Genomic DNA, 27,182 nt, shown 5'->3' with positions numbered 1-27,182 from the left:
TACTTCTAAGAGCATTTTCTTGAGCAACATAATTATCTAGTTCAAGAAAAAGTTTACTTACAAGTTATAATCAAATATGCAATCAATTTTCTCAAAGGGGTTGAGTTATATAGAAAATAAATTATTTCAAATCATTAAATATCCATCTCAACTTACTCTTAAAAAAGCTTAATTTGATTAAGCATCCAGATAGAAAATTTGGAAATTGTTGAACTATGTTTTCATAAAAAGTTTCTACTTCAAGATTTTCAAAATTTTAAAGTTATATGTGCTTTATATGTCACTGAAAGTGAAGTTCTAAAATTTTTGCATTCAAGATGAGTGCTAAATTAATACAAGCGTCAAAGTAGACTTGAAATTGGTGCTGTGAAATATTGAAATACTGAGTGTTGCAATTCTTCAAAATTTAAAATATGTTTAAACAATTTTTTACACAACTAGAAACTAGATCATGAAATTTGAAAACATATAAAATTGACAAAATAAAGAGACAACTAGTTTTTATACTCCAGAAAAGCCAATGACACAGATAGGATTAAAAAAGAATTATTTTATTATAGTTTAGTTTCATACATTTTTAAGTCTCAAAGCACACACATATTAGACAAATCATTTAAGTACTCACATTTCATAGCATTAAATAAAATTAGTAAATCAAGAAATGAAGGTAAATGCATAGCTATATTATTAATGGAAACATTATGCATATTATGTCTTATTACTAATAAATGTAACTGATCCTTTTACTTTTTGGTTTTGATTTCCCATAATTTTAACATTTGTAATTAAAAACCATGTTGAAAGTCAAGGTGATAGTGGTTTAAATTAATTGATTTTGATCACAACTTAAATAACTTCATTTAAAAACGAATCTTTGATCTAGATCATTTTTAAACTTAAAAATCCCTAAAAATCTTTTAAAAATCACAATTTTCCTACTTCTGTAATTTTCTTAGTCAAGAAAATCTTAACTTTTAAGTTTTCCCCCTTTGATTTTATGAACAGCAAATAAAACGATCATTTAAAGATTAAAAAGGCTCACAAACTGAGTTTTTTTTGGCATATTTTTAAATAAATAATATTATTGATATTGTGCGAGAATAGTATGTCTCAAAAGTTCAGTAAGGTTTTTTTTTTATTATAAATATTTGTAAAGAAAGCCATTCTTTACTCTGGCTAATTCTGTTATGCTGCAGAAATTATTTACTACTGAAAAAATACTTTAAATTGTCTGGTTACTTGCATACCGAACAAAAAACATTATGTTTACAAGTTTATAGTAACTGGTTATTTGATAGCTTTATAAATAAAAAAAAGTTAAAACTAGATAAATCCCACTTATTTTTCTCTTAATCCGATTTTAGATGGAAAAAAAGTTTAAATTAAAAAAAAAATATATGTTCTTTTCACTTGTTCTCATTTAATTATCATATCATGAGACAGTATTCAATTAGTACATCTCTCTTTTATTTATTTAAAGCAAAAGAACTATTTTTTAAAAGGTGCAAGATGTAATTTAAAAAACTTTTTTCATAATTAAATTTTTATCTTTGTCTATTTGCATTAGGAGTTTAAATTTTTACTAGGCTGAGTATCAGAGAAATTTACAAAAATCAAATGATAACTTATTACTAATTATTTTAATTAAAAAAAATAGAAGCTGAGCTATTAAACTTGAGTCAATTCTGACACAATGTTCAGGACAGACGCAGGCTTTGAGAAAAAGTTTTAAAATAGTTAAAATTCTGAATGCCAGAAAACATTTCTGATGTGTTTTTAATATACAGTGATTCAATTTTGTACACAGCAAAAGAAAATGCAATGTGTAAATGATTAACTTGTAGAGAAAATTTTCAAATGTTTCACACTAGAAAATTTTGTACATTAGAAGTAGGGGTAAGTGTGGCACAGGAGCAAGAAAGATCAGGATCTGTAGGTTTTTTAAAGTCTTCTACTGTATTATATACTGAATGTAATTTTTTTCAAAACATGTTCTTAAACATCTAAAATGTTCATTTTTTAAAAAGTTACACAACTGAAAAAACAGGACCAAGCATATCAATCTCACATGTTAGGAAAGGGTGCTTTGCGAGCTGTGGAGGGATACATTGGTATAAGTGCTATTGATAAATAGCAGAGTGGCACTACAGCTAATAAGCCACCATATTTTTCAATAACTCAGAAAGCTTAATCTGGCAACATAAAGATATAAACAACAGAGTGTTTTATTAAGCTATTGTTTAAAGTTCATGTTGCCTGGCTTGCAAGCTTGCTCACCATCTTATTAGTGAATTAAGTAAGCAAAAACGTTATGTGCAATTAAAACTAATTCTTCACAATGTACAAGCAGTATACATGCCATTTGCAAGTAGTTGCAATAAAACAGCACAGGAGCATCATCATGTGTTGTGGATTAGTCGATTAATACTGGTGATATTTCAGCAAGAAGCTTACTCAGCAAGAATTTTGCATTTGGTATTAACTTAGCCAACATAATCCTTTTCCGAAAAGAAAAAAATCATTTTTGGGTATCAAACTTTAGAGCACAGGTTCACCTCACCTTTGACTCTTAAGTTTGACCCTCACACGTCAGACCTCACTGAAAACAAAAATACCTCACAGACCACAAACTAAAGGCAATAAAAAAAGTTGCGAGTGTGAGAATGTTCATCCAGGAATAACCATATGCAGCCGCCATGTGGTTATCTGATAGGAGTGTAAGAAGATATGTGCACAGTGACTTGAAGTTTTTCTAGCTGAAAAGGATCATGTTGGTCAAGTAAACTCCAAATGCTTGTTGAGCTTGTTGAGAAGGTAGTAATCAAAGAACCACCATTGCGAATATACTTCTTCACAATACTGCTGTGTGCAGGTAAACAGCAGTAACTACAGAAATAAGTTTTCGAGCTATTCGAAGAAATGTGTGGCGAATTCAATACTAACAATAGGAAAATGTTTTAATTAAACGTTTTTTCGCTCCGTTTTTATAGTGGAAACCAAATAAGTGAGCTTGTACAATAAAGATAACGTACAATAGATAACAAAAATGCAAAAAAAATGAAAAATGCGAAATTTGCAGTTACTGCCCTTTACCTGCACACGGCAGAATACATAAAAGTGCTCCACACTTGTTGCAAAAGGAACATGTACCCTTATTGATCAATATCACCACCACCACAATTTCCACCACAACTCACACTGCCTCTCCCCCTACAAAACAAGGGAAATTGATATACCAGACCCTGTAGTCTGATTCGGGGACATTTACATTGCCAAAGAATTTAAAATACAAGTTTGACTTTAGTACATTTAATTTTTAATGTCTTCTGCCGTAAATAATAAGTTGGATTGAATCTAGTAGCATGATATTAGAAAAATAACTGTAACATATTACAGCATAAATGGATTCTTTTCTTATCCTGAATAAGAAAATAAGATGTGAATGTATCTTTACCCCAGGTAAAATGTGGCACGAGGCAAATTGGCAGCACTCTTGGAGTTGATAACGAAGTTCTTTTTTTTTGTGTGTGTGTTGACAAGCTAAAAACATGAACATCTTCTTCATCATACAGTAAAACCCTTCTTAACGAATACTCCTCTTGTAAGGATAATTTTTAATTCCCAGATTCTAAGGCAAATAATTTTATTGAACCCCTGTCCTGCGAACACCCCTCTATTGCGGGCAAAAGAATTTATCCCATTAGTGTCTTCATTAGAGGGTTTTTACTATAATAACAAGGAAAATTTACTTGTTTGTGTTGCCTTGGAAAAAGAAAATGATGAAAACTAATCAAAAGTCTTGGGAATATAGTGCATGAATAAATCTAAAACTGAATTTGATTCAAAAAAAAAAACACTTCTTTCATTCTGTTTGAAAATAGTTTGGTTGTCTTACCAAAAAGTTTTTGGTATATGGGTTGGGTACAAATTTAATGAGTACGTAAAAATGTAAGAGGGCCCAATAACTAATTTTTTCAAAAATGAAAAATTTCATTTAGTGCATGCTTACCTCATTTGCATTCTACAAATGTTTCTTTAAATCAAACCTAATATATATATATTTTTAAAGAATTCAAAGATTATTTTTCAGTTATGTTATGTACCAAATAGTGAAAAATTTATATCACAGCATAATTTATTTGCCTACTAAATTCACTTAACGTCAAACTTTAATTTTTCATGCCACACTCACCCCAGTTCACCCTATACTGATTTAGGGGCTAAAAACAAAGGTATCTTTAAAGTATGATGAGTCAAAAAAGTAAGTTTGAGAACCCATATATGATTTTGCTAGTAAAATAATTATCAGTAATTACTGTAAATGCATATCTTTCTTGAACTGGTTCTAAAGAGAGTCCCAATATAAAATTTCACCAACAGTTGAACCAAAGGTTGATTATGTTCAATTGTTGCTCAGACCTTATGGAGCACTTGTAATTAAGAAAAAAGCTGAAAAATAGCAAAACAAATTGAATTAGAAAACAAATAACTAGATGTATTTCATAGTTCCTGCAAAAAACATTTAAATTGTGAAATAAATAAATAAATAAGGCATGATTAATAGATTTAGTGTCAAGATTAAATCTTGCATTATTAATGGGAACTTACTATTAGGTCAATAGTTTCTGATGCAAAATTTAGCTGCTATTGTGAAGCTTTTGAAAATAAGTAAACAAAGGAAAATAAAGAATTGCTTTTCAAAATTGGAAATGATTTCATCACAGTATTTGTATAAATTGTTAATGACAAATGAATTTGAGACAAAATCATGGTTTTAATTAATATTACGCACTGTGAGCATTTATCTTTACAATGCAAATTCCAATAACATGAATAAACAAATTACAAAAATTCTATTTAACTCATTTTCAAAATTTTAATTTCAAAAGTAATTAATTTTTTTCTCAATTTGCAAGTGCCCCATAAGCAACAATAACATCAAAATAGGCAGGATAAATTAAATTTGGAGTGCTCAATAAATTGGAAAATAATAACCAGTTTTACCTCAGGTAAACATTTTTTATTCAACTGAAAAAAAATTTGTAGAACACGATCATTTACAATTGCTATTTTTGTCAATATATCCAATGAATGAAATTGTTTTACTAAATGTTTTCCACTTCTAAAACACATTTAAAATGATTATTACAGTATTAATCATTACTATACAAAATGATTTATACAGTCTCCTAAGGATCAAGATTGGAAACTTTTTTTTAGAAGTCAGTGGGAAATTTATTAGTTGACATTCAATTTTTTCTAGTTTCCACTTCTTCTGTAGAATAACACAATAAAAAAAGTATCTAAACAACAAATTAGCTTTTAAGTTTCAACTAAAATGCGAAATTATTGGATTTTAATTAGTGGCATAAATGTTAATTGTATAATAAAGTGTGAATTACATAAAGGAGAAATTATTATTATTTTTTTTTAAAGAGGAATGTTTTTAATAATTTTGTTATTCACGCTTTCATTCATAATTTCTCTCATTAATAACTTATTAACCAAGAATAAAAAAATTCCTCAAAGTTACTAAATAAATAAATAAAAAAAAAATATTGCAAATATAATAAATTTGATTGTCTGCTCCACCACAACTTCACAGCACTATTTTGTGTCAAAGTCTTTGAATTAAACATTGGACAGCTTTAATTTTAATTTCTAGGATTTTCCTTCATTTAACTGCATGAAACCCATTCTACTTCAGCATTATTGGGTGAAATGACCAATTTAACTTCCAAAAAATGTTTTCCCAAACTGTCAAACACTCAGTTTTAAGTGTTTCAAGCTGATTTCTAGCCTGAAACGTTAAAATCTGCAGGAATTGTTTACTCTCAATGCTTGCATTTTTCTGAGCCTATCAGTTTTCATGACCCCATCGGTTTTTAAAGGCTCATCATGCGATATTGCTTGTAATTAAGATATGTTGTTAGACAGAAGGCAAAAAAAGTAACCAAAGTGGGGTTGGGAAAAGGACAACCAGGTAGTGAATGATACTAACATTTTTAGCACACACTTTTGTCACTTAGTAGCCACAAGGTGAATGTCGACAGCTAATCTTGATCTTTAGTCACCCATAATATCTTGTGATTGTACAGCAGTGGATTTCGAATGGCAATTAATCAACTGATGCTCCTTTTTAAAAATTGTTTCTCTACTTGTTCTTATTGCTTTTTATTTTTACATACTCTGCTTCTTACTGATTCTTCGTCATCGCAAAAAGTACGAACTGAAAGTTGATTCCTAAAATGTTCAGCTAATGTTTTTTGTTTTCTTTGGACAGAATCCGATTGATAAATTTTATTCTCTATACTAGCTGCGTGCCTGGCGTTGCACGGCTACGTAAAAAACGAAAGAGATGTCCAATTGATGTTTTTGCATTACTCTGACATCAGTTTCTAAAGCGCTACGGAGTAAATAAATACGCGTAATGCAAGGTTTGCAAAACACGGTAGAGCATATTTTTGGCAAAAATCTCTTTAAAATTAATCATAGTTATCAATAATGCAAGTTATGCATATTTTCAATTAGCACAAAAGATAAAAACACATGCATTATCAATTATAATCTGTGCTCACTTTAAACTGAATTACATCTGATAGACTATATCTGAAACATTTGTATGTACAATTACGATCAGCTTTTTACATAAAATGACACATACTTTTTGGTTGCTTACGTGAAACTAAAGCACGAAGACTTAATAAATACCAATGAACATTAATTTAATACTAAGTCATCAGATTCGAATTAAGCTTTAGTTAAAATCCTTAAAAACAATATTTTTGTTCAACTCTGTTTCACTTAAAGAAATTCAAACAATCTTAATTTAACATGTTCTTTTAACGATACAAACTGTATTTCAAAAATAGAAACAGAAAGGAAAAATAGAGTTATACAATTCGAAAACTCACCCATGTGACGGGAAAAAGTCCAACAAAATATACATAATTAATCGCACATCCTAAATGTACTAAAATATGAGGTCGGTGAATAATAAACTTACACTACAATCAATAAACATAGCTAAAGAAACAACTTTCATATGCTGAAAAGAGTTAAGAACGTTGAATGTAAAAAATAAAAAAAGGACAGATGATAAAATAAAGGCTATGTCCGAATAGGGTAACCAATTTTAAACTAATTTAAAATGAAATTCTAGATGGAAACGTTGTTTTAAGATTTGGACAGCAGCCAAAAAATCTCTTTTAAAACAATTATTAGAATTTTACTATGCAAAATGGCAACAGGAAAGAAATAAAAATTCCTGTATAACGTTATGTTAATTAAAGTTTTAATTAATATCTCTGCTAATTAAAGTTGCACAATTACGAGATTGGTCCTATTGTTTTCTTTGGAAAATTTCAAATTGATTGGTATCTCGTTTGACTCCCGATTCGCAGTGGTTCTAGAGAAGATAGATCTTCAGACAGACAGACAGACAGACGGACGGACGCGAACAGATTTTAATATTATAGTGGATTGATTTTCAATGTGTGGACAAATGTATGATTTATGGAACTTCTCTCTATCCATGGGTAAAATAACACTGACAACTTTAAACATCTTTTTTTTGACGAGAACAATATTCCAGCTGATTTTGACAGAAATTGTGACGCTTATTTAAAAATGAGTCATTTTTCTTGAACTAAATTAAGTTTTTTCCCTACTACTTGTTCATTAGCATTAAAGTAGCCAAAACATTGATGGCAAGAAAGTGGAAATACAACCATGAGAATCTAAAAAGGTTAATCAATGTAAAATACTGTACTTTCAGTGACATTTAAGTTAAATTAAAATTCAACACCAGAAATTTATCATAACTTTTTTAAATGGTTTTATTTCATGAACATGTCAGAGCTGTCAACCTTACACTGATAGCAAGTTAAAAATTCAGTGTTATAATCTACTTATAAAAAGCACACCATTCATTAAAAACTAATTACCTGCTTACTTCAGTACCTGCAAAAACATCAAGATATGGCCGGCTAATAAATACATCTCAACGTTTCAAATATTAATTTAGACTTTTAGTGAACTCTTAAAATTATTAATACATTAGTTTTGAAAAAATAAACAAAAGGCATGTTATAATATAAACAACTCAACTCGTGACAACAGGGTGAGGTACATGAAATGTGTATTTTACACCTTCTTAACTGATATGAGCTACAGAAAAAATAACTGGAGACCTGAATTTGAAAAATAACTAAGAATCCATACGACACAAATTAACATGCCAAAGGTACTAAAAAAGCAGGTATGTAACACCATAAAGAACGAAAACAAATAAAATATTTTTATTTTGTAAATGAATATATCAATAAAATCAAAAACATTTTCCCTCTTTTATTTCTTTATGCCAATTTCTCTAATTATTTAACGAATAAAGACTAGATTGTTATAGTTCTGTAAAAGTATACAGGGGTCTGTCCAGGATTTTTCACAGGGTCCGTTTTTTGTGAAAAATCAAATAATTTTGTGAAAAATGAATTAATTTTGTGAAAAATCAAATAATTTTGCAAAAAAAAATTTTTTTTTAAACGAAATTTTAGAATGTAGAGATGGCACAAACTGCATCAATTAAACTTAAAGTTAGGTATTTTCCTCTTCTATGTCGAGAAAATCATTCTGGAGTGGTCTAATATTTGGCGGGGGGGGGGGACATCGCTCTCTCAAGTATCAATATTTATCTACCATTCTACATTATGTTAAATTATACTAGAAATATTTCGGTACAGTATTTAAAATAATTGTAACAAAAAAATAAATTAATAAAATAAAATTCAGAATAAGGTTCAGCATTTAACTTTTTGACTCAAGACACTCTTAAAAAGCACAGAATTTCGTTTAAAACTTATAAATTCCGTGATTTTAACAAAAATAAAAAGATATTTTAATTGTTTACCTCTTAACAAAGCGTAACAATCATCAAAAATTCTAAAAATCGGATTCCCGTAGCGGATGCAAAGAGATCGCAATTCTCAAAGTGAAGGCATCAAAAGTATAAAAACAGCTTGTGAAAGAAATATTTTTGATAAAATTATTTTAAAATTGCATTTTAGAGTCCTATGCTAAACATTTCATTAATATCTGTGGACACAGTTGAAGCAAAAAAAAAAAAAAAAATAAATAAATAAATAAATAAATAAAATAAACCATCTATTCAGCATTTTAATTTTTGATTTAATAACAGAAAATGGAATTTTGCTTTAAAAACTTGAAATGAGAGTTCTAACAGAAATAAAAAGACTTTTCATTTATTTGCATCCTAATAAAGCGAGGTTAGCTTGAAAAAAGAACAAAATATGATTCTCATATCGGATGTTAAAAGATTACATATTTCAAAATGTATACATCTAAAGAAAAAAGAAACGGTAATTAAAAGAGTTTATTTAAAGTTAATCATCCTTATTAGCATCGAAAAATCAAAACCCATATAATTTTCTCCCAAAATAACAATTAAACATCGCACCACACCCACCGTAAAAATATAAATATTGACAAGCTGGTAAAATGATGGGAATATTTTCTAATCAAGTCATTATAAAGGTTCAACGCCAGATGCTAAGTGGTGATAATTTTGAAGTTGGTAACTCTATCTGAAGCGATCATATTTTTTCCCCCACCCTTACTATCCCTTTGCAGTTCTAAGTTCATTTCGCAGATACATATTATTATTGTTTATTAAATCATGAGAGGGGAGAAAAGTGCTTACCAATGCCTTTTCAGAAAAGCTTACAACAGAACCACTGCTAATTAGCTGTGATAAAACAAAGAACCATTATTTTTATTTGGCAGTTAGAATTATTTATCGCTGGAAGGCTTGAAAGAGCATCAAAAGAGTGCCGATTTTTTTTTTCTTTTTTCAAAATTAGCCGATTTTGAAAAAAAATATCAATACATATATTAAATATTATATTAAATATATTATATTAAATATCAATTATATATTATAATCTGATCCCTCTAATTTGTCTTAAAAAAAGGTTCAAAAAATTATCGGTTTATACACAGAAATATGCGTTATTTTACTTTCAGATTTGCTCTTTCAATAAACAATTTGTGAAAGATCCGATCTTGTTTATTAGAATTTTGTGAAATGTCCGTTTTGTTTGATCGGGATTTTGTGAAAGGTCCGTTTTGGTTGATCGGATTTTTGTGAAGGGTCCGTTTTGGTTGATCGGATTTTTGTGAAGGGTCCGTTAACGGACCCAAATATCCTCTGGCCAGACCCCTGGTATAAGCACCAATACTAACAATAATTGCAAATTTCCACAGGGTTGTCTAGTTTTTTTCACCCTGGAAAAAACTGTCCAGGATAAAATATCATTTTGTCCATTTCTTCCAATATTTTTTAGAAAATTGAATTTCCAAATTCAAAATAAAAATTAGTTAACAACTAACTAAATAATTATGTACCCAAAATAAGTTTAGCAGTTAAAATCTGGAAAGAGATTGCATTTTTGGAAAAAGAAAAATTGAACTCTAGTTTTCTATCATGCTGTTTTCGGTTTTATGCGTACTTGTCTTCACGCAAATTGATCGGGTTATGATAGTTTCTTATCGCTAAACAAATAAATGATGAAATATAAGACAAACTACTGACAATGGAGACAAAGAAATAAAGGCTCAATTTTGTACCTTACATTCATGTTTTAAACATATATAGAGGAATATGGGGCAAAGTGAATTAGCGGGGCAAAGTGAAATGGTGAAATAATTACTCTGATTTTAGTGCCACCTATCTGGTAATACTTTAACTATATAGTAGCACATGTAATCTGTTCCAGTCAGTAAAAAAATACCACCGAAAATTAAAGCATATGATAAAACAGACAATTTTCAAAAATTGATACTCATATTGTAATATTTTGTTGGAAGTCAAAAATTATTTTTGTTATTATAAAATGATTAAGTTCTAGTTATTAATATTTTAAATATTTATTGAGACCTTTTAATACTCTGTGAAATAGGGTCACCCGGGGTAAAATGGGTATAAAAAACAGCATTTTTGATTTCAGTGACCCATAGCAGAAATATCATGAAATATAATTGTGTTTTTGTTCAATATTCTATACATTGTGTATCTTAGGTCTAATTTGGACATTGTTTGTGTTAACTTTTTACTTTAAATTTAGTGTAAAGGGGTATACCTATTTTACCCCTGTGTATACCCATTTTACCCCATGCTTCGGGGTAAAATGGGTATACACCAGGGTAAAATGGGTATATGCTGTTTAAAGTTGAACTACACTAACTAATAGAGAATTTTTTTTTAATTGAGTATAATTGTATTGGAGGATAAAAACTTTAATCCAAAACAACCACAAAAAATGTTTACAGAACCAAGTTTATGAACAAAAGGCACATTGGCATTGCGTTTTGGCTGAGGTAGTATTTTTACAACTTTGTGATGCCTGCACAACATCAATGTTGTCTCTCTTGGGGGACACATAGGATAATTTGGCAAATGATTTTGTAGCAAACTTCTCAGTATATTCACCTTCAGCTGAGATTTCAGTGATTAAACCTTTGAATTCCACAAATTTAACAACGACCATGTCGCCAATTGCTGGGATGAACAACTGGGAGAACCACTAATTTTCACTCCTGCTTCATCAGTTAATTTATCAATTATTGTTAATGTCTTTTTTTAAATTTATTTAATTTATGTGTATTTATTTATTTTTTCTGCTTTTGTTTGTCTCTTGCCTGTTTGTGTACAATCTTGCAGCCACCTGCTCTGTAATTAAAACTTCTCCCACCTGTTTGGACTCTTACTTTTTTTTTTTTTTGTAAATTTTTCATTTCCTTACCAGTGCTAAAAAATGGCTTTGAACCAAGAGGTATAGCAGGAGGATTTAGTTATTCAGTACAACTTTGCTATGAGACATAAGGATTCTGTTGTGATTGTTTGTGAGGTTGTACTTAGACTATGTTCTGAGCATGGGAGGTTGGTAGTTTTAAAAGGAAATTAAAAAGACAGTGTATTAGCTATCAATACTTACTATGGTTTCTAATATGTAGCAATGAACCATATACATAATAAACTTACAGTAAATTACTAACGTACAGTAATCATGAACTATATTGATAAAAATCGAAAAATGTTGTACCTTTAAGTACTAATTGGCGTAAGTCATAGTAATTAAAATAAAACAAATAAATACAGAGTAATTATTTATAAAACTTTTTAAAAACATATTTTTAGTTTAAAAGATGAATAATATCTAACATTTGTCTTGCAAAGATAATTTAAGTTTTTTAATCTTCATGCATTCAATGTCTTTAACTCGAAAATGTTGGCTATAACCCATTTTACCCCGTACAACTAAAAGTGCTATAAAATTTTTGTAAATATTAAAATTTACTTATTTTTTGAGTTTTCTGTTAGAAAAATTCTTTTTCTATCAAATCCAAATAAAAAACTTCCGAAAATCTTCCTGTAAATTTTTTTAGAAAGAAGTTTATCACTCACTATAAATGCACTGTTTTGCGTTCTGAAAATTAAAACTGTTGCTAAGCCTGGTAAATGAGTTGCTAGATTTTTTTTTCCTCAACTTAAAATGTTGTCTGATATGTAAACATTTTCATTATATTTTTTTATTTTCAAAAAGTGTTGTCCAGTAGAATAAAAAGAAGAAAAATGCAACTATACCCAATTTACCCCGGGTCCCCCTATTTATTTAGTTAATATTAAGCTTATTTGTATTTTAAATATTTTCTACACTCAATCAAGTACATGCGGGGCAAAGTGGAAGGGACAAAGTAAAATAGTTTATTTTGTTTACTTGCTCATTCATTTACTAAATCACTCACGTATTCATTTACATTTCTCCATTTAGTAATTCACTGATTTATTCATTCATTTGCCTACTTTGTTATTCATTCACTCTTTTTTTTTTCATTTATTTTTCTACATATATTAATGAATTAACTAATAAAAATTTCAGTTTATTGTCTCAGTATCAAAATTTTGATTGACAGCTAACTTGCTGACATTTATTCTCAAGCTCTTAGTTTAGACTCAGAAAATCCAACTTCATGCAGGGCCACTTTTTTCGCCCGTTTTTCTACAGTAAAAGTGAAGATTTTTTTACCCATTACAAAATACAACACTATGCAAAATCTGATAACTAACTACTGATAAACAGACATCCACGCTTATTTATAGCAGTAGAAAGTGTCAGATGCAATCAACGCATGAGTTGACGAAATCACACATGAAAATGATGCAATCTGTTAAAATACAGGAAAATGACTACTGGTCTTAAACTTTTGCACGCGACTGTAGTTGTGCATATTCATGCATATAATATTTCTCAAATGCTTACTGGCTGTTAACGAATTCTAATTATTTTGGAGTAAAAATGTCACTCACACTTATTTTATCAGTTGGTCGTGTGTATGATCTGGGTTGGAAACAATAGAGTCCCTATATAGAAGCTTTGTTTCAGAGTCGCGCAATATGAAGAACGACTTTACCAAGAGGGGTTGCTTTGTGGCTAAGTGCGTGCAAGATTGGTGCGTAATCGCTAATTTCATTCTTCCTGTTCTTTTTTTTTACTAATTGAGGTGACACTATTTTAAAAAATTTAAAGACTTCTTTCTTCATTGAAAAAAAGAAAAAGAAAGAATGCAGAATACAATTTGCAGATGTTGCAATAATTCATTTCCGGAATTATGAATAATAAGGAAGAATTACGTTCCTTAAGTCTTAGGAAACGTTAAATAAGGTAGTTTTAAAGTTGAATAAATACCTTCGAGTAGAAAAAGTAAAACTAAAAAATAACAATAATTCAAAAAAAAAAAAAAAAAATCCAGATTATTGCATAGCATACCCATGTTTCGGGGTTTCAAGAAACGCATTTTTGAAGGAAAAATAAGACAGCCCTTGGATGAAAAGCTATCTGACAAAAGCCCCTTGTCTTGTGGTTTCTTGAAGCCAATTCAAAGGGACTTCATTTCAAATTGCAGGAAACAAACAGAAAAAAAAATACTGCCTTACATCTGACCTTATAGCAAAACAATTCATTATATTAATTCTAATAAAATTAAAAGTCTCACAGAATATAATTCAATACCCTTTGAACAGGTATGAAAATTAAGTGATTTATGCATGACATTTCTATAAAATAGTTCAAATCAATTAACTGTTTCTTAAATAACTACAAATTATGCGATGCGTCTATATTTCTCGATTCAATTATTGATACTTATAACAATCACACATCTAAAGCTACAATTCAGAATGTCTAGTCACTTTCACTTGATAGCTATTCATATTCATAAGAAAGTAACAAAATCTAAATTTAAACCCTCTTTGCACGCAGCAAAACCTTGGCTAGCGTTGCTGTCACCAAATGCATTTCAAAGCTTGCCAAGCTAAGCCTACACCAAAACGAGTATAAAAGCAAAATTTAAAACAGCAGACTGTTTATAGTGGTATAATTAAGTAATAATGACTAAATGAATGCATTGATATCGTATAGCACCTAAATAAGCAGGATGTATAAGGATATTGAGCAAAAAAATAATTATAACAGTATGGATACCTCACTAATGAAACAAAAAAAATAAGATTTAAAAATAAATAAAGGGATTTTTCCAGGAAAAATTGCACATACATATAGATTAACCATCCATATATCGATAACTAACAGCAAAAGACTCGTTAAGTCCTGTATTTCATCGGATTCTGCATATTTTAGATAGCTTCTTGGATGCTCCATGTTAAGTCTACGGGCGAAAATTTTTTATCGCCTGCGAGGGTAAACTGGAGGCTTCGACCAATGAGTGGAGGGTCGCGTATTGCGAGACTCCGAAGCGTAGCTTCTATGTAGGAACTCTAGGAAACAACACTGTCAAAGATTATGTTTATGAATCTCGAACAGCATGTTGAAGTTCTGAGGGATATGAGCACGGAAAATTGGCTTATAAAGTACGATTTCGAATTCTTTCCAGCACAAAACAAAACGTGCTAGTTTTGGATCTTTTGAGATATTGCTCTTATAATTGTCCATAGGCAAGAGAGCGCAATTATTTAAATTGCATTTAGTGATGATTAAATCTAATTTTGGATTCAGTTAGGCTTTCTGTCAGCTGTCAATTTCTGAAATAGTATTTCTTTTTGATCCCATTTCACCCGATTGAACCGAGGTTTCAGTCCATCCACAAGCTCCTTTTTCAGCGTTTCAAATGATAGTATTTTGCAGCTCCATTAAAAGGTTAAGTAAAGGTTGAAAAAACATGAACTAGTACAAGCCTAATCAAATCTAACATTCCGAAATTTTTTACTGCTGATTTGTTTTTATTTAACTGCTGCCATTTGACAGTGAATAACAAGCAAAAATCCCGTGCCTTGACAGCTTTTAATACTTAAGAGATACCACTTTTAAACTTGATGAAATTTCATGCTTTTGTTCGTATCTGAAAATCCGAAGTTTAACAGTGAGAAAAGGAAAAAAATAATAATAATAAAAGTGCTTCGAATAGAACATTTAAAATACTTACACCCCTACTTTATTGCAAGCCGATACAGGAAAGAATATTACAGAGATTCATGACTAAAATATCGACAATGTTTCCGATCAGTTCCTTTCAAAACAAAACACAAAATTCGCTTAATAAAAGGAAAATCCATTACAACAAACTTGAAAGGACCACAGATTTTCTTCATTGTAACGAGAATTTTGTTGTAACGGAATTCAAGTAAGGTAATGTGCAAATAAAATCAGGACTAAAAATTTCTTTTGTTGAAACATATCTTGCAGGGGTAGAAGTGACCAACTTGTTACATATAGGACATTTTCCACAAAAAATATAGGACACATTATATGAATAATTTTGCTATGAAAAAAGAAATAATACATATCATATATTATTTAGTTATTTTTATCAATGTTTTTGTTTCAAATAAAAAAAACCTCAAACAAAATTATAACTTACATCTCAAATGACTTTCCTGTAGTTGAAAGAATAATTTTTGAAAAAAGTGTACTTTATAGACTAAATAACTGAACAAAATTTGAACAAAGCTGATTTTTATTTTTCTTCCTCACTCATGACCCAAGTACAAATTCCACTATTATTTGATTTTATATCTAAACTGAACCTTTTACCACTTCTATTAAGAATAAACAGAGCTTGAGGAGGATCCTCCTGACATTTTTCAGAGTTTTCTTTATGCTTGAATGTTTTAGCATGCTGCCTCAAATGGTTGCAAAATGACAAACAGTTGCAAAAATGGCAAAAAGCGGTAAAATCATCTTTTCCTTTAGTGCACATGCACCAAAAGTTGTACAATTAATGTCCTCCTGGTTCAACCACTCCACACGAAATAGTGTTAAGCAATGCAATTTCGCCATTATAATTCCACTTAATACAACAAACTACGTTTTAACGTCATAAGGAACTAACATTCAATGATCCCAAAGTTTTACAAAAAGAAAAGATTGCAAAAAGAATATTAGAAAATTCCAATTAGAAAATGCACTGAACACAAAAATATACCAACGATTTGATTTATGGTAACACACATTGGGGTATATAGCTATTCTCAGCGGAGAAGATTTTACCGCTAATAATCCACAACCTTTTTCCATATTTTATTTCCAGGACAATACACATGAAAGATGTACATTACATAGGAATAAAAGAACACTAATGGCTACAAACGGGAATCGAACTCTGCTTACAAAGCAAGTTAGCGACCACACGGCCACCAAGGCCCCTATACCAACAAAAACGAAAAACCCCCATGATGGAAAACAAAACAAACGGCTGTTGCCCCCCCCCCCAAACGCAAAATTCTAAAACCAACACTTCAGACTTAGTTCCCGAAACTCCACCAACTAGAGAGTGATGTCACATTGCTGTAGCCAATGAGAGAAGATGCCTGTTGCAGGATTTAGTCAGTTGGGTTTTTTAATTTGAAATTCTTTCGGGCACGTACTTTCAGCGAAAAATCCAATGTCAGAAAGTTTATTTACTGTTCTTTTTAAAAGATATATAGGGTAAAAAAAGGGAATATAGAAAATATAAGACATTTTTGAAAAATATAGGAAATATAGGATAATTTTGATGTTTTTTTTTTGGAAATATAGGATATATAGGACTACTTCGACCCCTGTATCTTGTCATATTGGTATTCATTGTAACATGATTTCCAAGCATCAAGTCAAGTTGGGTTCAGCACGTATTTCTGTCGACAAAAACTAGAAGATTCGTCATCAAGTTGCTGACAAACAAATGGCGGCAAAAAACTTGAATATATATTACCAACTGGTCACAATTTTAAAACAACTTTAGTTTGCATCGTAAGAAAAATGAATTGAAATAAACATTATTTACCATAAAATGAATAATGAGCATTTTTCCAAAATCCAATTGCAGTTATTAGGACTAAGCAATGTAAGAATTTCTACATTGTGATGCATTGCCATCCTTACATCACAATGCAGCAATGCTTCACGAAGTTTTTTTTTTTTGTAATTAATACAAAAGTGTAACTCCGCAAGCTGTTTAGATGCATTTTAGAGAACTGTAGTGTCCATTCCTACACCACTAAACAACTGTAAAGGAACCTATTTTGTCAAGCCGCTGCAATACAGCAAAAACTTAAGCATCTCGAGAGATTTTATCACACAGGTATTTTAAATGTACAGATTCTATTTATACAGATAAAATTCACAAAACTTTCAACTCGCTAAATTACTAACATTTTCATTTTCAGAAAATAAGTGCTCTTACGGTGCTTCAAAAGTATGTGTTATAGAGCTTGGAATCAGTAATATTTTTTCCTCAGTAGCACTTTCATCATTTTCTTCCATGTTTTGTACAAAATTCCTCCCTAGAAATATTGCCGCAAACTTCGATGATTTCATTAAATTTTAATAAGTCAGAGTTATTTGTTGCATTCTTCTACTTTGACTCCCTTAATAGTCATTTCTAGAACTTTTTCAACCAGCATTGCGGGCAGAAGGCTACGCAAATCCAAATTATAACACAGCCAGGTTAGATTTGCCCCAACTATATAATAGGCACAGTTTCATTAAACTACTTTTGTATACAGTTCGTCCTGATAGCAGAAACGGGGTTATACCTATCAGATTCTTGAGAAAATCTGCAATATTTCCAAAAATTTAAAAAAAATTCTTTTTTTCAGCAAATAGTTGAATTTTAAGAAAAATGCAGTTCAGAATTAAGCACAAAAAACATGAAGAGTTTTTGCTTACATTTTGCTCGAAAAGTACATAAGCAACAAAATAAAATAAGCATAATTCATTTTCAGAGATATTGCTCTTTAATCGCTTACTGTGTTAATGGGAGTCCTCTGGCTTTCGGGGTCGATCGTGCAAAAAGCGTTCGAGAAGAAGAAACAAATTTTCACTTTGTGTATTTTGTACCTATTCATTATCCAATTTCGAGTCTTCTGTGGAAAAACTTCCAAGTTAAAAGAAGTAAAGAACAAGATTTCGAGAATAATCAACATAGAAACTGAAGGCAAAGGGGACAGGACTCGATAAAAAATTTAACCTACAGTAATTCGAGTTTTCGCCGAGAGTCATTCCTTCTTCGAATCAGCAATGACTTTTTAGAGGGTTTTATACAGACGCTTTGGGACTATATTTAGATTTTAAAAAAACCTAGTTAGAGTGTCAGAAAAATCAAAATATGCTATTATTCATTGCAGACGATCCATCAAAAAATTGCTTTCTAGAAGTAAACAAATTATGGTCAAATACTTAGTTGTACATGATACAAACTATTTTATGATATGTGTGTGCTATTTTTAGGGGATAATTATTTGTAATCGTGAGATATATTTTAGAATATGAATGAAAAAAGATCTAGAGTCTGTTGCTGGTCATCTCTTTTTGTGTCAGAATGTAAACAATATGAGTTGAATTGATATTCATATTGGTCACATAATAACCACATTATCTGATAGTTACATGCTGCTCAATTATTCATTTATTATGTATGTGATGCTTTAATATCATATTACTCAGCATTATTAAACAATTATTTATCAATAAAGCTTTCTTAGTTGAAACTAAGGATGCTCATTCCGCTTTGTTTACATTATGTGCTTTGTATAACATAACACAATTAACATTGTTTACATGCTACATAAGCATGGACCTAGAAAAAATTTCGTTTAAAATGACGTAAGGTCGATTTACACACCCCTCAGTTTTCATTCTAGAAGTTTATTTGACTTTTAAATCGATATAAACTCGGTTTTGTATATATCATGGTGAACAATAACAAGGAAAATCATACATAAATTATAAGAAAGCAACTGCATATAATGCGCATAGGTTATAATAAATATACAATAGCTGTTTTCGAAGCATGTAAGTGGTATGAAATAATTATATTAGCAATGAAATTGAATTCATAAACTTAATACATACTCGTGAAACCGTGCCGGTAAGTAAAAAAAATTGTTTTTTATTTATTTAAAATATTTACGCATTCGAGATTTAATCATAACTATCGAACAACATTTCGAGTCAAGTGAAAAACTTAAACTTATTCAAAGATTAACAGTAATGTTACATGAAATAACACGAATGACAGATAAGAAATTTCTGACATGATGCTGCTCGATATAAACAATAAGATTTGTACTCACCTACTACTATCAACTTAGCAGCATTTCAAGAATTAATTTATATTCATTAAGTGTGAATAATTCCCCTTCTATACTCGACAACTAACAATACAGGGAACACTGTATACAACGCTAAATAATACTCATGAGCATACAACACATGCTCTACGTGCTTCACTACAACCCGCCATCTTTTTTAATTCACACGCAAGGGATTGTGGTCGCAGCGGCTCGCAATCCAAAATGGCTGCTGGAGGGTTCCTGCTGTGAGGGTGTCGCGTAAGTTGCTCCCGATTGATCTTACCTTTTAAAACATTTAAATTTTATTTTATGCACTTTGATTTGACAAAAAACCGTCGGAGATCACGCCGCCGCGAAAAAGCCGGTTTGTGGGCGTTTGTTTACTGTTTACGTCACGATTTAAAAGGAAAGAAGCATCTCTCCCGGCGGAGAGACGCTGGGCGATAGAAGAGTAGTGGAGGGAGAGAGAGAAGAAAACTGGCTTGCGTTTGTATTGATGCGTTGTAGCCGAACGCTGTGCGGGCGGGTTGTCGTTTATCCCTGTGCTATGGCTCTGAATCAACTTCCATCGAATAGCGGCTCGTGGCAAAATTTTCAAAAATTGCGTGGTGAAATTTTAAAGCGTTGATTGGCGGCGCGCCAGACTGTCTCCACGAATCGGTAATTCACATCGCCCGCCCAAGTTGTTAGTAGAAATCGCAAGGAAAACATACTTTTAAAGGTAGAGAGAAAAAGATAGAAGAGAGCGATGTTTTTAAATGCTAGCCTGGCGATTTCCTTTCCAATCTTATCGATCAGCTATACACTGATCGCTGGGGTATTTTTGCTCTTTTTCGAAAAATGCGGGTAATTTTTTTCTTAACTGCACAAGCATTTATTTTATGAAATGCATCGAAACTTCAATTCGTACGAGTAATTAAAGTTAGTTTTAATTTTTGAAAAATGTGATTACATTTCGTGCCTGCCTGATTTGCACTCCATGATGTGGATTTAGCACCCTGTAAGTAATTTTTTTGATGAAATATTCATAATCATTACGTAATTACTTATAATATTTAATTTAAATTTAGATTCAACAACTAAGCGTAGCCTTTTAATCCACACTATATTAAGAACTTAAACGCTTGGTTTGAAATTTCAAATTGGAAAATCATTCCAATTTTGCAAAGATTTTAGAGGAGTGTTAGTGAAAAATAATCACCTCAATTATTTTTCTTTCTTTATTTTATTTATTTTTTAAAATCAATTTTTGAAAATATTTTATGATGTCATGCATTAGAAATTTAGCCCTTTCTAAATACATTTAATACAACAAAGTACTTTATGTTCCTAATTAATTTTTTTAAATCTATATTAAGTTCTCTTTCTTTTTTTTCACTTTAATTTTGTTAATGTTATTTTTTAAAAATAACTGTTTATTGGACTATAAATTATACAAAATTAATATGTATAATATTAAAGGTGAAATATTTTAAACTAAATTTATTTTTCAGTTTTTATTTAGTAATATTTATTTAGTTTACTTTCTACTTAAATCATTATTTAGTACATCTTTAAAAATTACTCTCTCAATTTAGTTTACTTCTGAAAATGTTTAACTCTGCTTTCTCTTAGTAAAATTCTTTACTTCATCTTAATCAACTTAGTTTTTCCTTCTTGTTTTGAAGTGAGCGAAGGTTTGAAAGTAGTGTGTTGGGAGTGGGCAGCGTTTAATATGGTTATGGCTTTTATTTTTTACTTCAGTCATTCATATTATTCTTAACACTTACCTCCGATTTTTTTTGACTTTGTTCATTATTAATTGATTTTTTTTATTGATTGATAAACCTTTAGACAATTGAAGAAACACTCTTTTATGTTTGCTTGAAACATGTGTCTAATATGGGGATTTAATTTCATCATACATAAATTTCTGAAAGTGTATAGATATATTATGTACATACATGAGCTCAATGGACAATTTTTGATTGAAGAAAGTTATTATTATATTATGAAAAGTAATTGAACTATAAAGGTATTTTAAAGTGGCTGTGATAACTCTAAAATTTCTATTCGAAGAAGCTGAAGTGCTTCTTAGCTAGAATCAGTTCTCTTATTATGTTTTCAACTTTGCGGACAATTTATAAATATTTATGTTTGTGTACTTATCAACTTGTTCAATAATTCTATTGTTTTTAATTTAAAAAATTCTGCTTAAACATATTTAAAGTTGAAGTCAGACTGATTTTCGAATGAGTCCAGTATTGAAACATAGAAAGATTTTTAAAATGAGACGAACAGGTATGGTGCTTGTTTATTTTTCGTTGGAGAGGGGGCGGGGCACGGAGAGGGATAAAAAATGTATCTTTCTCATAATTAAATTTAATTGAACAGATTATACATTTATTGAACACATGGATAAATTGAAAGCAATAATGTTAATTTAAAATAAATAACGATGTAAAACCTTGCCCTTTTAATTTTGTTATTGATAAAACATATGTTAGAGACACATTCAACAACTGATGTATGTAAAGGATGTTTTAATTTTTATTGCATGTGCAATAGCTTTTTCTTCCTTTGTAATATTAAAAAAAAAAGGAAACCATATTTTTTCCATCTGTCTAGAAGAACTCAGGGTTATGTCTGTCAGCCATGTTTCTACTTTTGTAACTGTCCGAAATTTAGCTCTTGACTATAACAGAGAGATCGTTATTGCTCATGCGTAACTGAAACTTCATTTTTAAAAGAACTGGAATGGTTAACAGTTTGATTAATTTTGCAGTACACATTAAAATTCGATAGAAAAATATAAAACATAAATAAATGAAGCGTACGAAAGATCAAAAAGAGATCTTAATTGAACTCGAAAATATTTAGTTATCAGTTCCCCCCCCCCCCAGACACACACAAAAAAAAGTGATACTTTTTCAGTAAATTGAAAACCCAAGCAAACTATACTATGTACATATTTCATTGAAGTAAGTTTTCTCCCTTTCACTTCCGAGCTATCGTTGTTTCGGGGCTGGAATTCAGAATAATCATACTTCCCTGTTTATCAAAGCAGTTTAAAAATGAACCTAATTAAAAAAAAAATAATAATGATAACAAGGATCCAATTTCGTTGAGTCTAAAATTTGAGAAAAACGTAAACCTCATTTTGAGGAAAGTATGCTTCAGAGTTTATTTTATTAATTCTATAGAAACTAGTTTTACCGAGACATTAGTGAACCACAAGCCTGTTCACCACAAAGTGGTTCAATGTTCTCCAGAAATTTTATCCATACAAGAACATGATTACAACGTTTTCTGAATGAAAGAACAGAATAGAGTTAGCACTAATGTAAAGTCATCCAAGAAAAGCGTCATCTTTTCTCGAATGACTTTACATAAAAAAAGCTAACGTGTTTTTTTTTTTTTTTGATTGAAAAAGGGGTTCCTTGTAAACCCGAAACAAGTGTCTGCACCTTCTGGTAATATTAGTGCTTCGATTTTATTATTGGTTTTTGGTTACTACGTTTACTGCTGTAATTTTAGTTTACTACAGTAGTAAGACCAAGAGTCTAAACTCGAGTGTCAAAAGAAAAAAGAAGGTTCAAAACATTATTCGAAACAATGTGTCTTCTGACCAGTAGTATCAATATCATTACTGGCATATTTTTTTTTGCAATAGTTGTTACTTTCTTTACTCAAAGTGCTAAAAGATATATATTTTTTAATGTTGAAGTTGATAAGTCTAAGTACATTAATTAATGTAAGTTACTTATTTTTAATAAACTCTTTATTTAGGCTGCATCTTGATTTTCGTGAGTTTTTTTCTAACAGTTTAACTTTTTTTAACAGTGCGTACTGTGCCCTTTTAAGTCATTTATTTAAATTCTGAGGGGATGCAGTTATTGGCAGATGATTTTTTATCGCTTTTTTTTCCATGTCACCAGTGCGACCACTAATTTGGCCCCCTATGTATTCCACGTTTTTCTCTTCATTTTGAGGAACTGTGTGCAATTGATTCAACTATCAAGTTTGACATCATCTGAGAGAGGATTAGTGTTTAAATAGCTTTTAATCGCGTTTCATATTTGGTATACGTAGATAAATATATAAATAGAAGGATTCAGGTGCTTCATCGATAATAATCTCAGCAAACTTAATTTTAGTAATTAGAAATTCCTTTGGGAAATAATGAGTAGCGCTTTAAATAAATATATTATATTAAAATGAAGGTATGCATTAAATAAAATTTCAATCAATCTGTGAGTACTTTTGAACAATTTGAAGGTAGATTAATTAAAGCAACTAACTTAAAGTTTGTTTCATATGTGTGTATTAATTTCATTTCGAATGTTTCATTGTTTGATTTTGATTAGGAATTCAGTGTTCAAATTAGCGTTTCATTTGTGATCTATAGAAACGCATCAAATTCAATTTGACGTTGTTTGATTTAATATTTTCGATCATTGATAAATTAGTTGCATCGTAGTGTGGCGTTTATTCCTCTTCGTAGGAACAATTAAAACGTTAGCATTAACTGGTAGTAAGTTGAAGGAAAATGACTCACAAAATAGATGATTTATATCGATTTTGTTGTGAATGAGAACAAACAGTGGGTCACCAAATTAATGTAGAATTCAAAAGATTTTATGAGATGATCTGTTACGTTCGCTTAAGTCAAAAGTATCCACATTTCGATAAAACTAACAGTTAATGTTAAAAACTAACAAATATTATGTAAAAAATATTTTATCTGTAATTTAAACTAATTACAATTACGTCCATAGTGCTTAGATCATAAGTTACTTATTTATTATTATTTTTTTAATTTTACTTTATTAATTACATTTATTTTCACCAAAATCTGTACGCGACCAGTTTGTATTACTTATTTTATCACATACTATAACCTATTACATATAAATTTCCATACATTTCCCACTTTTCCTTTGCTTTCATAAAAAAAAAAAAAGAAAGAAAGAAAAAAAAAACCTGGCATTTCGATTAGATGATTAAAAATATATTTATCCTAATAATTTGAATAAAATTAGAGAATAGTATTCGATTTCCATCGTCATTGCATATAAATTTTAATCTCTAAAAGGAAAATTTAGAATTAAGAAACTAAAAAAAAAACTATATATCTTATTGTGAAGTAAAATAAGTAAATGAAAAAAAAATCTTAATTTTTTCAAGCACAATCTATTAGACTACGTTTCGCCACAATAAAAATAAATAAATGAATTTAAAAATATATATAAAAATCAATTAACGTGAAATTCATTAATATCACTGAGCTGTAAGTTTTTAGAGCAACTTTATAAGACTTTAGTCTGGTGTCCTCCTAAATTATGACAGTCATAATCATAAAATCAAAATAACAATTTACAGCTACCACATATATTCTTTGTTCACGCGTAAGTTCATCACTTCTTTCAAGTGCAATCTTTTAAACCGAGTATGATCGAAATAAGACTCAAAATGTCACGATAAGTTCGCTGAATTTTGAATGTTTTTCTTTTTTTTTTTTTTAGTTAAGTTGAAAGGACTTTCGTCTAATGTCGTAGCATCACTTATCTAAATCTTACAATGATAAACCAAAAGTCACGTTTCTACAGCTACCGTACAAATTCATTGCGCATATGGAAAACACCTAAAATAGAAACCATCTTAATCTTCTTACTTTGAAGCTTTTATGCGTACGTCCGATTACAATGTTATTTATCTAAATATAACATGGATTGATGATGCAAATGTATGTTTGAAACACTTTCTTGTTTGAAAATCTTGAGCAAGTCCTTTGTTAAAAATCGCACGTGGAGACAGAAAATATTATCTTTTATGCTGTTTAAGATTTTGTATTTGAATAAAGTGGTAGTGTTTTACGTCAAATAGTAATATAGTATAACTTTCCATTTCTTTTTGGTAAACACATTTACCTTTCATATTTGACTCACTCAGCGTTGACAAGACTGGTAGCGTTAATTTTTTTGAATGGCATTGAAATTTGAAAATTATTATTTGTTTACATTTATTTCTATGATGAATTTTTTTTTTTTTTGAACAGTGCAAGTTATTTTACAAAGGTGTAAACAAATGATTGAAGCACGATTCATGTAGTTTATTTATTTTTAGCAAATGGTACAAAAGCATATCTTTAATTTATACATAAATGAACAGTAGAAACAAACGATTTTCGCGAACTGCATGCTTTATTATAAACAAAGTCGGGACGTGTCGCTAGTGTGACTATAATACGGTAAAAGAAATCCCGTAATATGTGCTAAATTGAAGCTTCTAGAAACACGGCCTCACATTCATATAGAGCTTTTAATAATTCTCAAGCTGACAACGTTAATTCTTTTTTCTATCTCATTTTTCCAACCCTCAGCATGCCGCTCGAAGAGGACTTAATGCAAGACATTTTTTTTTCAGTTGGAGTAGGTTTTTACGTGTATAAGATCAAAACAGTATGAAATATAAACTGGTAGCGATAAGAATTTATTAGTTTAAAAAAATAGTATAAATGCATACATGCATAATTTATAACCTATGTCACTAAGTAAGTGTGCACCTTTCATAAAGTGAAGGAATTTTTCAAATAGGTGCAGTAGTTCCGGAGATTACCTCGAACATATGAACAATAAAAAATCCTCTCTCTCTCTCTTTATAGTATTAGTATAGATTAGTAGAAGCACAAGTTTCAAAATTTTTCATTGCGTTAAATTATTTTTAGAAACTCATAGAAACATTAACAGTAATGCATTTTTTTTTCTTCCCGTCATTAAAAAAAGAAGTTGAAGAAATGTTTTACTGGAATGTGTGTGAAAGGTATAAAAATGTTTTTTTTACTACTTCGATCATTTTAACTAAAATCAGAGGCAACTTTAAAATGATTTACCTGATTTTAAAATTTTGAAGTCAAAGTTTTTAAAGAATAACACTTGCGTTGAATATTTAAAAATTCGCCTGCCCATGACACATTTTGCAAAACATTACTATAAATGGAACAGAAGTTATAAATTTACGATTGCGCCACATCGAACTGGTTTTGAGCGAAAATGCCTGTATTAAAAATCAAAAAGCGAAACTCTCTACATAAAAGAATGTATGTTAGAAACCGAAACTGCTAAAGTTTTTACATATCGTAATAAAGTATCAAAGTTCATAGATTTTTCTGTAAATTGTTGGTGATTAGATGGTTTTGCTTGTTGCAGGATTTTGTAATTTATTCCTAACTCTTTATCTAGAATCAGGAGCGTATATGATGAGTAAATTATCATAGCATTTGATAAAGTGAGTCACAATGCGACTAAGATGCATTTACAATCTTCAATTTTTAACTATACTTCGGATTTTACCATAGCACTGGAGATCATCCGTGCCGATTTATTTTCCCTACAAGTTTTCTTTCCTACTGGATCAACGCTGCATTACTGCTATGCTTGTTTTACAGGCCTCGTGCGGCGCATCACCGCCACCGGTGTACTATTTCATGCTTTTGTAATGTGTGCTGCTATTTGGTGGGCAATGTCTTCATGTAATTAGTGCGGTTTAGTTCTAATGG

The 27,182-nt window shown here is 30.1% G+C and overlaps 2 protein-coding genes across 8 annotated transcripts in view; one reads left to right on the top strand and one right to left on the bottom strand.

Moving 5' to 3' along the window:
* The window catches only part of LOC129216020 (caspase activity and apoptosis inhibitor 1-like), a 486,970-nt gene extending 467,100 nt beyond the window's left edge, over nucleotides 1–19,870 (bottom strand). For all 7 annotated transcript variants that reach the window (XM_054850158.1, XM_054850159.1, XM_054850161.1 and 4 more), the window contains exon 1: nucleotides 19,646–19,870. The gene's annotated coding sequence lies outside the window, so the exon portion shown is untranslated. The remainder of the gene's footprint in view (nucleotides 1–19,645) is intronic.
* The window catches only part of LOC129216019 (uncharacterized), a 236,245-nt gene that overhangs the window by 163,721 nt on the left and 45,342 nt on the right, over nucleotides 1–27,182 (top strand). The gene's annotated exons all lie outside the window — the stretch shown is intronic.

This window comes from Uloborus diversus, chromosome 2 (genome assembly GCF_026930045.1).
Source record: "Uloborus diversus isolate 005 chromosome 2, Udiv.v.3.1, whole genome shotgun sequence".
Taxonomy (NCBI): Eukaryota; Metazoa; Arthropoda; class Arachnida; order Araneae; family Uloboridae; genus Uloborus; species Uloborus diversus.
Note: the sequence above shows the minus strand (reverse complement) of the source record. Positions and strands in the feature narration are given on the sequence as shown.